Below are 11,010 nucleotides of genomic sequence, written 5' to 3'. Positions count from 1 at the left end.
TTCACCCCTTAAATGTGAGATGAATCTATTGGTTTCTTGTACCCAACAGCATATATCAAAAGCGATGGAATAGCATTTCTGTGATTAGATTAACACAAAGCCCTAGGACTCCATCTTGTTAATATGCACTAGGGAACCTCCTTTGATGGCTCTGAAGTAAAGTACCATTTTGTGAAAGAGTCTCTGGAAAGGGCCACATAGCAAGGAAGAATGGGGAGACATTAGGATGTAAGATCACCCCCTGGTGACTAGTCAGTACAAAACTATGGACCTTAGTTCTTTAGTATCTCTGCCCTTCCTTATTTGAACCTCTGCCGAGACTACTCCCTAGATGATAACGAGAAGATACCCTTAGTGACACAAGGGCTGGTTATCTAGCCAAGATCTACCCCAGGCCTCCTGGCCTATAGAAAATGGAGATTGTAAATATGTATGACTTTGAGGACACAGAGCGGAGCCTGGCCCATCTGCCACCCGGAATGGCAGCTCGTAAAGGCTGAACAACTGTGACCTGGAACAGAACTTAGGAACTTCTGTTTCCACCCGGAGGCGACTTCAGGACACAGAGCGGAGCCTGGCCCATCTGCCACCCTGAACGGCGGCTCGTAGAGGCTGAGCAACTGGCGGGTGGGAGACCAGGGCTGCCAGGGAGCAGAGAGATCTCTGCAGATTGCACAAGGAAAGTGCACCCCCTGCCTTGCCCTGCCCCACCCTGTCTGATCCAGCAACCAGGAATAGAACTTTGGAACTTCTGTTCCCACCCGGCGACTCTGAGGCATAGAACAGGGCTAGACCCATCTGCCACCTGGACCAGCGGAGATCCAGGGACACAGACCAGATACAAGGAATAATAATAAAGTAGGAATTCCATTGCAATATCAAGAATTTAAAGCAGAAATACTAACATTACATATAATGTACATATAATGTACTGCTACATATAGTGAGATTACTTTTCAAGCTGGATTGAAAGCACACATTATATAAAGTTTAGCAACAAACAACTTCATGCCATGAAGTTTTTAATCTCCGTTTTTTTTTTTTTTTTTTTTTTTTTTTTTTTTTTTTTTTTTTTTTTCCCAGTAAGGTGAAAATCAACAGATCTGAGATTCTGATGATGATGTGTTTGATTTTCAAATTTTGTTTTACTACTCAACATTCAGTGAAAATTTTCTATAGGAATTGTCTTTTTAATTAGGTACATTGGTGTTGTATTCCATAAAAAGTACCTGCTCTAAGCCAGGAAATAAATTCAGATTGCCATGAATAACGTATTCCAGAATAGAAGTAGTTAGATGAACTCTTAAGGAACAAATGAAAGTAATAAATAAGTCTTTTTCAAGTACATTGGTCACTGCCAAAGGTTTCAAATGCTATTTGGTAGCTCTTTTTATTTTTTTTTTGAGATAAGGTCTCACTATGTAGACCATGCTGGCCCCAGTGGACTTAAATTGTTTTCCCTTCAGAAATTCTAAACTTTGGTGTCGGGATTTTTGGTTTGGGCTTTAGTTTGGGAGGGTTGGTTTTGGTTTCTGGGTTTTTTTGGTTTGGGTTTTGGTTTGCTGGGGTTAGGGAGGGAGGGCAGGGGTGGTGACTTTTGTTTTCAAAAATACTAAATTTTCTAAGTTTTATTTTTTCCAAACGTGTGCATACATATTCAAAGCAATGAAACTATTTCAAGCCATAAAGCCACAGGGGTGGAGCCCTTTTTACAAATTTTAATGTGTTTGTATGTAAATAGATGTTTGTATGAAATATTTTCATGGTAGAGTGAATATATTTAAATGAAGTTGAATTATTCCAGTGCTATTTGAACACATGACAAAAACTTTTGGTGAGAATTATCTGAGTCTATTGAGATATAATGCAGATCAATTTTTATTTTTAGAAATCAAAAGTCTACAAACAGCTCTGACTGGTGATCACCTCCTGGTGGGGTGGCGTCTGGTGTGAGGTAGGCTTCCCCAGTGCCTCAGCCGCTTTCTGGTGGTCAGTTCAGTGCTAAAGGAGATGTGTTTACCTTTTAGTGATTCCTGCAGGCCTCGAGGGGCCTGAGAGAGAATCGAGGCGTTAGAGACACCGGTGCAGTTATCCGGGCACAATTTCTTTGCAGGGTAGAAGAATTAGAAGCCAGACTTGGCCGAGTAAAACTCAGAATTGGGTTTCCTGGCTACCTTCACTCGCCACTCCTAACTGCCTAGTCACAATGTCAGGGAGGCTACCCTCAGTGGAGTTGGGGTCTGGACCCCGGGGTGGGACTTCACAGATTTACCAATGTTTTTTGCCTTCTGACCTCCCTCTCCCAGAGGGAGGAAGAGAGCAGCCGTTGGCAGGAGGACCATTCACAGCTCAGTCCTTATCCTGTCTTAGCTCTGGAAGACTATGCATCTAAGCACCCAACTTCAGCCAGAGAGGGAGACTTCCACAGATAAAGGAAACCTGTGATTCCTGTCTGTGACTTTACAGGAAGTTGTTAAATGTCATTTTCATATGAAGACCATTTGTGTACCTAAGACATACCTCCAACTCTTCCGACTCTTGAGTTACTGGAAAGAGAAACAAAACAAAACAAAAGCAAATTCTTTACAATGGTATTCCATTTGAGTGTGTTCCCAAGCCCACCTTTGGCCCTCGGTATAATTAATAATTTGACAAATGTCACTGTGCACACCAGCAATATGAACACTGAGCCAGTGCACCCTTGGTCACTATAGTTACCCTTGATGCTACAGGCACTACGTGTCATACCTGGTGGCTGTGTAAGAAAGAAGTTACATCCATGACTCTTAGCTCCTTTCTTCAAACGTTTTTTCCTCCTGGTTTTTCCATGTTCTCTTCCTATCCTAAAAAGCATGTTATTGGGTTGTAAGGTACGTTTATGAAGTGGAAGCCAGGGGTTATGCTTTCGGCTTTGATTGTAACCAAAAGTCAACCCATCACAGTTAAAAAAACAAAACATCTTTGGTCTTTTGTGGAATTTGAACTAAATCCATGAGCCTTATTCAATATATATAATTCTATGATTTTTTTTCAATTACAGGAAATCAATGGAAGATATTTACATGAGAAATGTTTGCCCTCACTGTGTTATGAATGAATTTTTTTTGTAATGTGTCTGGGCACATGTGTAAGAAAGTAGGAAAAATGTTTCTGAAACAAAACTTGACAAATATTTGTAGTGAAAACTAAACTTAAAGATGGGTATGATCGTGCTATAGAAACAATGAGAGCATTAAACAAATTATACAACCACCTACAAAAAATTAGAACCAGTAAGATCATACTATAAAACCACATTTTTAGAAAAATACTAATAATGTGGTATTGAAGACATTATCAAAAAAGTACTATATTTGTGCTGGATAGATTGCTTTGTGGTTAAGAGCATCGACTGCTTTTCCAGCAGGTCTGAGTTCAATTCCCAGCAACCACATGGTGGCTCACAACCATCTGTAATGGGATCTTATGCCCTCTTCTGGTGTGTCTGAGACAGATACATATAGTAATATGCATAAGATAAATAAATAAATCTTCAAAAAACAAAAAATTATTTTGTGTTATTTTTAATGTTCAGATAAGCAGTATAAATAAGGGATTCTTCTCATATTTGTTAATATATAATATTTATTGTTTATTTTTAGAGAGAACGTCTATCTTTGTTGGCTTTGCCATGTGGCTCAGACTGACCTCAAACTCCATCATTCTGAATTATTTTCTTTTGGAAGTTAGTTTTTAATAGCCTACCCATATAAAATCAATTTTTTTCAGCCAGCAGGTAAAAATTCTCTGACATAGGGAATTATTTCAGTGCCTCAACACTTTGAAGTCCTCTGTTTTGGTAACAAATCGCATGACATTAGTATCATGCCTGCATTTGTGGCTTTATCTCTATGCTCTGTCAGTGCCTGCAACCCTAGTCCCCTTTCTTAAGGAACCTGACTCAAAAGGGCCAATTCAGCCTTCTTTATCAGATTCAAGTGAGGTAGCAAGGGAAGGGATATAGAAAGTTCAGAGATATAAAAAGGCTCTGGCTTTTGTTCCCTGGGAGGCATCTTTTCACCAATTAATTTATTAACAAGCCCCAGGAGTTGTCCTGGAAATAGACTGTGTCTCCATGGACGTGTAAGCAATGGGAAAGGAAGCAACAGAAACTACATACACTCAGCAGCACAGACAGGAAGAGAACAAGAAAAACAAGTGACCAAGAACTCCAGTGAACAGGAAATAATACTAACCACATAAAAAGCTCACCTGGGGAAGGCAAGAAATCGAAGCCTACATAAACCTGGGATGCCTCATATCAGTTGCTGTCTTACCTAAGGTGTTTGTTAGATGTTTTTTAAAATATATGTGATGTGCTCTATCTGCATGTACACCTGTGTACCAGAAGAGGGCAGCAGACCCCATAATAGATGGTTGTGAGCCACCACGTGGTTGCTGGGAATTGAACTCGGGATTGCTGGAAGAGCAGCTGGTGCTCTTAACTGCTGAGCCATTGCCCCAGCCCCTAGCTAGTGTTTTATTACTATGAAAAGACTTCATGACCACAGCAACTCTTATAAAGAAAAATATTTTAATTGGTGCTTGCTTACAGTTCTGGAAGTTTAGTCCACCATCATAACAGCAGGAAGCATGGCAGCATGCAAGCAGACATGGAGCTGGAAAAGTAGCTGAGCGTTCTAGAATTCTATATCCAAATCTAAACACAGCAGAGGAGGGAGAGAGAGAGAGAGAGAGAGAGAGAGAGAGAGACAGAGACAGAGACAGAGACAGAGACAGAGACAGAGACAGAGAGACAGACAGAGACACAGAGAGAGACAGAGAGAGGGGTAGGGGCGAAAGAAGGGAATGAGAGACAGAGAAACAGAAAGAAAGAATGAAGGAGACAACCTGGCTTGAGCATCTGAAACCGCAAAGCCTACTTGCCCTCTGTGATACATTTCCTCCAACAAGGCCACACCTACTCCAACAAAATCACACCTTCTAATAAGGGTCTCTCTCTGTGAGCCAACGGGAGCCATTTTCATTCAAACCACCACAGTTGCCCACTGCAAATTCCTAAAGAGGGGGTTTTATGCAATTGTTTAGATTACAATGCCTCAGTCCATTATTGGTACCTATAGCACCAACATCATATCAGAGATCATCTTGTCTTCTTCACTAAGGTGTAGAACACTTAGCTTTGAGTCAGGCTGTAGCCATCCAACAAGGAACTATATTTGTTTACTTCTCTGGCAGTTTCAAGTGTGATGTGATCAAGTTCTAGAACTCCTGTGTGAGATTGTGCCACATTGTAACCCGGAAAATGAAACTCATGCTTTCTTCTGGCCTGTATTCTCTCCTGCTGGCTGAACGATGGCCAAAGCTACTGCAGCCATCTTGGACTCCTTAACCAGCCCCTAGCCCACTCACTCATACTGTCAACATGACAGAGATCTGCCACTTTTAAACTCCTTGTGTAAGATCTGAGTTTTTGTTGCAGTATATGTCTTATCCCTAATAAGACTGAACTAAAAGGATCCTACAGTAAATCTCCTTGAACTAACCTTGAAAAAGATACCACAAACGTCACACACACGCACAAGGGGTGATGGAAGGGAAAAGACTGGACCAGAAGATAGAACAATGGGCCATTAGTAGACTAATGGGGTAAAGATGAATTTCCTTTTTAAATCAGTGGTGCTGAGGATGGAACGCAGGGCCCCATACATTCTAGGCAAGTGTTAGAGCACTGAGCTAGACTTCTACCCTAGAAAAATAAAGTACATTATCTTCTTCACTCACAGCAGGGAAATTTCTAAATAGAGAAAGATTTAATGCTTTTACCTTTTAAGCCAGCAATTTTATTTCTATGAACTTATTATAAAACATATCTGCACTTTATATATTAAGGTATTACTGTTTTCTCTTTGTGTATTAAAAAAAAAATCAAGAAAAAAATCCCTGAGGATTGATCTCTTGCAACTTGTTAGGTTTTGCCAAATTGACACAAGCCAGGCTCATCTGGAGGAAAGGACCCATAACTGAGAAAATAATTCCACCAGTAGGCATTATTTTTGTGGCCTGTATGCAAGTTTGTGTGGCATTTTCTTGATTACCGATTGATGTGACCACTGTGGACAGTGACATTTCTAGGCAGGTGATCTTGGATTGGATAAGACATCAGGCTGAGTAAAGCCAAAAAAGCCAGTGAGCAGCGTTTCTCCACAGACTCCCACCATCCCGGGCCTTCCTCGCTGTCGTTTTGTGAACTGATACGTATCTTTTTTATCAGTGGAGAATATTCCATCCTCTGGATGTAGCACAGTTTATACACTAACCTATTGAAAGGCGTCATGCTGGCTTCCAAGTTTGAGCAACTTTGACTAAATCTTCAGTGAACATTTGTGTCCAGACGTTTGTCTGGCTGGTTTGGTTTTGAAACAGTCTCACTATGCAGCCCAGGTGGGCATGAATGCAAACTTTCCTGCCTCAGCCTCCCCAGCTGGGAAGAGCTGACATGAACCACCCATGGCACTGATGCTGTGAGCATAGTTTTTTAGAAGACTATTTCTTATTTATTCTTTAGTGATTTCATACATACATACATACAAAGTACCTTGATCATATCCATCCCCAGTATATAATATTTATGTAAATGACTTACTTTTTGTTTGAAACTTAAAAGAGTTTTTCTAAAATATATTTTAGGGCCAGTCAGATAGCTTAGGATGTAAAAGCACTTGCTACCAAGTCTGACAAACTGAGCTCAACCCCCAGGCTCCACTTTGTGGAAGGGGAAAGCCTACTTCTGAAATAGTTCTCTGGCCTACACACACACACACACACACACACACACACACAGAGAGAGAGAGAGAGAGAGAGAGAGAGAGAGAGAGAGAGAGAGAGAGCAAACAAACAAATAAAAAATAAGAAAATAAATATAATTTAAAATAAGTTAACTCTTCCTCAGGAGGCCTACACGCCGCTGCTTATTCGTCTCTAGTGAACCCTGAGAAGTTCCAGCACATCTTCGTGTACTCAACACCAACATCGATGAGCGGTGGAAAATAGCCTTCGCCATCACTGCCATTAAGGGTTGGGGCGGAGCTGTGCTCATGTGGTGCTGAGGAAAGCAGACTCTGACCTCACCGAGAGGGCTGGAGAACGCACGGAGGATGAGGTGGAGCGTGTGATCACCATCATGGAGAACCCACGACCGGACAAGATCCCAGACTGGTTCCTGAACAGACAGAAGGATGTGGAGGAGGGGAATACAGCCAGGTTCCGGCCAGCGGTCAGACAACAAGCTATGTGAGGACCTGGAGCGCCTGAAGAAAACTCGAGCTCATAGTGGGCTGCGCCATTTCTGGGGCCTTCGTGTCTGCAGTCAGCACACCAAGACCACCGGCCGCACGGGCCGTACTGTGGGTGTATCTCTGGGCCTTTGCTGTTAATAAATAGTTTATATACCTAAAATATAAATAAATAAATAAATAAATAAATAAATAAATAAATAAATAAATAAATAAAATAAGTTAAAACCTATTTTAGCGTTTTATTGATAAATGTTCTTTGACAGTTTCATACATCTACATAATGCAACCTAATTATCCTTTCCCTCCACTCCAATTTCTTTCTATCCCTATCAAGATTCACACACACCCTGTGGATTCCTTTTCCAGATTTATTACTTTCAGTTTGATTGTGTGGCCCCTTTCATTTAACTGTGTCCATCTTTGTGACCACCGGGGCCTAGTAGGGTCACAATAGAAGACAATGACTCCCCTTCTCCCAGATTCTATCAGTAAACATTTAAGCAGTGAGGAGTAAGGTTCCCTGAACCCTCCCCTTCCATCCCTGCCTGAATCAACATGGCCCGTTCTTTTGCTTTTGAATATTTTCCATAGTGAACTAATCATGGCTTCTATCACACATTCAAATGTCTTATAAGGAAATAAAGTAAAATGTGAAAACTAATCCCTAACACACTACTTAACCTTTTAAAAAATCATTAAAGTCACCAGGCCTAGTGTCCCACACCTTTATCTCAGCTTTCAGGAAGCAGACTCTGGTGGATCTCTGAGTTTGAGGTTACCCTGATCTATAGGCAGGGTTCCAGCACAGCCAGGTGAACACAGAGAAATTTTGTTTTGGAAAAAAAATTATAAGATGTTTAGCCCAGGCTGGCCTCAAATTTGTTATTTAAAGGAGAATGAACTTGCTCTTTTCACCTCTACTTTCTAATTACAGATGGAATTACAGGAACCACACTCATCTCTTTAGAGATTTTCTATTCTTCTTTTGGTGTGTGTGTGTGTGTGTGTGTGTGTGTTGCATGCATGTAAGCGTACAGGTGAATGCAGAGGCTGTAAAAAGAAGTTGAGTCTCTTTCTTCATTGCTGTCCGCCTTTTTGCCTTCTGATATCATCTCATTCAATGGGTAGTTCAACTGTTAGGCTCAGCTGGCAAGCTAGACGTGAGCTCTTGGAATACATGTATTTATGGCCCCCAGGGTTGTCATTATAGGCACATACATATGCTTGCTTTTCCCATGGCTACTGGGGTTTGAACTCAGGTTGTCAAGCTGACAGAGCAAGCACTCATACACACAGTCCCCCTCCTTAGGATCTCTCCAAAATCAGTTATTATCTTTGTATCTCTCTCTTTCTGTGTCTCTGTGTCTCTGTCTCTGTCTCTGTCTGTCTCTTTCTCTCAGACATTACATACATTGTTAGTGGAAAAACTGTAAAATATAGATATAAGAAGATTAAAGGATCCAGAGTTTCACCACTCAATAATTATTACTGTTAATATTCTGGAGTGTGCCTTCATAAAATTGCAAGTTCATGTCTAGACATATAAATGTACATATATGAACAGAGGAGTTCCCTTAATATGACTTTATAATTTGATCATTTTTCAACTTCACTGACACTTCTAAATATATACATTTATATTCTCATTGATGAGACTTATATAGCACCCTACTCTATGGACATATTATAAATTATTTTAGCCTTGAACTACTACTTAACATTATTATGGTCTCCAAGTTTTCATCATTACAAAAAAATACTTCAAGAAATAGCTTTAGGGCTGGAGAGGTGGCTCTGAAATTAAGAGAACTTGCTGCAATAAATGCTTTTAACTCTAGTGTCAAGAGTCCTAACGCCCTCTTCTGCCGTCCTTGGACACCAGTAGTGCACTCACATACCTATATTTACATCACGTACCTACATCACGTACATAGGAGCCCTCACTGTGCGGCTCCACTTCCTGCCCCCCATTGCCTGCTGGATTCCCTTTTGAAGTTGGTGGCACACACATCCCCTTTCCTTTTCTACCCTCAAATCCAAACATAAAACTCAGCACCCCTGTATGCCATCTACTCAGCACACACTCCCAAGCAGGTCAGTCCTATATATGAATTATTAATAAATTAAAGAGTAATAAAAATGGAGTGAACTAGGCTTGGGAGATAGCTCAGTGTGTAAACGCTTGTTCTTTTTTTATTAGATAGTTTATGTATTTACATTTCAAATGTTATACCCTTTCCCACTTCCCCCCTTTCTAATCTCCCCTTCCCCTGCTTCTATGAGGTTGCTCTCCCTTCCACCCACCACTCCCACCTCAACACCCTGGCATTCACCTACACCGGGGAAACGAGCCTTCACAGGGTCAAGAACCTCTTTTATCATTGATGCCAAATAAGGCCATCCTCTGCTACATATGCAGCTTGGAGCTATGCCCCACCCCCATGTGTACTCTTTGGTTGGTGTTTTAGTCCCTGGGAGTTCTGGGAGGTTTGGTTGGTTGATATGGTTGTTCTTCCTATGGGGTTGCAATTCCCTTCAGCTCCTTCAGTCCTTCCCCTAACTCCTCCATTGGGGTCCCCGTGTTCAGTCTGATGGTTAGCTGCAAGTATCCTCCTCTGTATCAGTATGGCTCTGGCAGAGCCTCTGAGGAGGCATCCATATCAGATTCCATTTGGCATCGGCAATAGTGCTTCGTTTTGGTGGCTGCATATGGGATGGATCCCCAGGTGAGGCAGCCTCTGAATGGCCTTTCCTTCAGTCTTTGCTCCACTTTTTGTCCCTGTATTTCCTCCCGTGAGTATTTTGTTCCCCTGTCCTTCATCAGAGGAATGGATACAGAAAGTGTGGTACATTTACACAATGGAGTACTACTCAGCTATTAGAAACAATGACTTTATGAATTTTTTTCCATTAATAAAACTTTTATTCCACTACCATGAGCTTTAATACATGTGTTCTTAACAATTATGCTTGGATTGTTCATAAGACATTAAAACTAAGCTAGCTGTCATCTGGAGTTATTCCCTGTTAACTATTTTTGTAGCACATGCATGTTAGTCAAGTATCAAAAGGAAAAAAAAGTCACAAAAGTAAAGTGAAAACAAAACAAAAAAAAAACTTTTAAAAAGTTAAATACATGGGATTTTGTTTCCCGCTGTACTCGATACACATGGAGCCGGGACACCAAGCAACTTGTTTCACTGCATCTTTACTTTTAACATTTGTTCTTAGAGTGCCTAAAACATTTAAATACGAATAAAATGTGTAGCAGAGATAATGAAAGCAAACAGCAGTAACTTCACAAATAATGGAATGTGAACCGTTTCTGCCCTTCTCAGAGTAAATTGGGTCACAACTTTGTCTAGAGACAACTTCTGGAGCTGTGGTCATGGGTGTGCACACAGACACACAATCCTAGCGTGCATCCGCAGGATGTTTGTGTCCAGCCTCACAAGTGCTCCAAGCCCTACAGTACCCACACAGACTGCACTCGGGACTGGAACCCATTATCCCGTTTATTCCCCGCCAGCACACGCCAATATGTAGGCAGTTCTCTTTGCTTAGACATGGAAGCAGTTATAACACTGGCCCTTCTGAAGCCACAATGTACCAAAAGTACTATGCTAAACATGTTTAATGAGTAACTCCCTAAAGTTAACTGGCTCTACTCTCCTAATGTTAAATCATAAAGCCACACGGGAAATATAGAAAT

General features: G+C 41.1%; 1 pseudogene across 1 annotated transcript; it reads left to right on the top strand.

Annotated features, from left to right (window-relative positions):
- The first annotated feature begins 5,655 nt into the window (after positions 1 to 5,655).
- Positions 5,656 to 7,436, top strand: LOC308414951 (small ribosomal subunit protein uS13-like; annotated as a pseudogene). Its single transcript has 2 exons — positions 5,656 to 5,716; positions 6,953 to 7,436. The product of its transcript is annotated as a small ribosomal subunit protein uS13-like (transcript).
- Positions 7,437 to 11,010: the final 3,574 nt, after the last annotated feature.

This window comes from Micromys minutus (assembly GCF_963924665.1).
Source record: "Micromys minutus genome assembly, chromosome: X".
Classification (NCBI taxonomy): Eukaryota; Metazoa; Chordata; class Mammalia; order Rodentia; family Muridae; genus Micromys; species Micromys minutus.
The sequence above is the reverse complement of the archived record's forward strand: the minus strand, read 5'-3'. Positions and strand labels throughout refer to the sequence as shown.